Below are 2066 nucleotides of genomic sequence, written 5' to 3' on the forward strand. Positions count from 1 at the left end.
GTGTTATTGTACAGTCGTGTGGAGAGTTTTTGGAATACCTGCAAGATAGTATCTAGCCGGTATTCCCGGTGAAGATCCGCGATGCGTGTGTAGCGCGGAGCGTTGCTTATGATTTTGAGTACTTTGTTCTGTATGAGCTGCAGACGGCGCAGGCGAGTTGGCGCAGCGTATCCCCAGACAGGGGCTGCGTACGTCATCAGGGGTCTAATAAGTGTCATGTACATGGACCTAGACACCCTCCTGTTTAGTGTGCTACGCCTGTTAAGCATGGGGTAGAGTTGTTTGAGCCTCGCGTTAGCTTTGTTGGTCACGTGTTGAATGTGGTCCCCCCAGAGTAGTTTCCTGTCCAGCCAGACACCGAGGTATTTGACCTTCTCGCGGAAACGTATTGGGCGTGTGTGTAGTGTTATTGGGTTGCAGTGCTGATGTTTGCGCAGTTGCTTCGGTCTTCTAGTGAACAGAACGGCCTCGCACTTGTCGACGTTTACTCTAACACGCCATTTCACCAGCCAAGGCTCCGCCGTTCTGAGTGCGGTCTGTAGTCGTGAGTTAATGTTAGACGGCTTCCAATCTTGCGCAAGGATGGCAGTGTCATCCGCGTAGATTGCTACCGTCGTGTTATGTGTAGCTGGGAGGTCGTTGATGTAGAGGTTAAACAGTAAGGGCCCTAGGATACTTCCTTGGGGTACTCCTGCCTGTATACCATGTCGTGTCGATTGTTTGCCCTGCACGTCAGTGTTGAAACTCCTGTCCGTGAGATATGAGTGTATGAGACGTACGAGCCCGTCGGGGAACCCTGCGTCACTGAGTTTGCGTATTAGGCCGTTGTGCCATAGACGATCGAAAGCCTTTTCGATGTCCAGGAACACCGCCCCAGTTGCCTTGCTTGTGTTGTATCCGTGTGTTATGTATTCAACGACGCGGAGGAGTAGTTGTGTTGTTGAGTGGTGATTCCTGAAACCGAATTGCTCCGGTCTCAGGGTGTCGTTTGTGATGCAGTGCCTGGTGAGTCGTTTTAGTATTACCTTCTCAACGATCTTGCTGAGCGCGCTCAGCAGACTGATGGGTCGGTAATTTTGTGGGAGGGAGTGGTCTTTCCCCGGCTTCCTGAACATCAGGACCTTGGCCGTCTTCCAAAAGGCGGGGAAGTGTTGGTGTTTGAGTATGGCATTCGTAATGTGTGCTAGGTAGTCTACAGCTTTGTCCGTGAACTCCTGGAGGACACGGTTTTGAATGCCATCGTGACCAGGGGCCTTCCTAGCTGTGGTGTGCATGATGGCCCATTTGATTTCTGCTGTACTAGCTTGTCGGATGTTGTTGCGCGCTGGTTGGGCCAAGATGCGTGTGACCTCCTGGTCCGTATCAAGTGTGAATGCTGGGTCTGAGGGATCCAGGTTCGGTGTGAATGACGCTGCGAGTGTGAGGGCCATCAGTTCCGCTTTTTCTTCCGCCGAATATGCTGGTCCGTCTGGCCCTTGTAACGTGGGGGTGTACAGTTTCTCCCTGGTGAAGTGTCGGGCTAGCTGCCACACGCCAGGCCGCGTGGTGTCTAGCCCTTCGAGTTTCTGATCCCACTGTTGTGTCTTGAATGTTTGTATTTTTTCCCGGATTATACCCTGGAGCCTGTTAATGTGCCGTTTGAAGTGCTGGCGCCTGGTACGCTGCCAGTGTCTCCTGAGGCGGTTCCTCATTGAGATTAGGCCCAGGATTTCCTGGGGCAGGGCAGCACTGTGTTGTTGTGGCGTGCGGATTGGTATGGTGTTGGCTATTGCGTCCTGGACGGCGCCGGTGAGGGTTTCGACTGCCTCGTCAATTTGGGCTGTCTCGTTAATCGCGTGGGTTGGTGGGATGCGACTGTCAAGCGCTTCCTTGAACTGGGTCCAATTCGCGCGCCTGTAGTCTAACATCCTGCGTTGTTCCATGTTCTGCAGTGTTTCTTCAATGTATAGTATAACGGGTTGGTGATTTGAGGGCAGATCGTTTTCAACGACAACGTTGAGTGTCGTTGTTATGCCCTTGATGAGGGCCATGTCTAGCACGTCTGGCCTGTGTCCCCTCCGGTAGGG

The sequence above is a fragment of the Schistocerca americana genome, chromosome 3, assembly GCF_021461395.2.
Source record: "Schistocerca americana isolate TAMUIC-IGC-003095 chromosome 3, iqSchAmer2.1, whole genome shotgun sequence".
Classification (NCBI taxonomy): domain Eukaryota; kingdom Metazoa; phylum Arthropoda; class Insecta; order Orthoptera; family Acrididae; genus Schistocerca; species Schistocerca americana.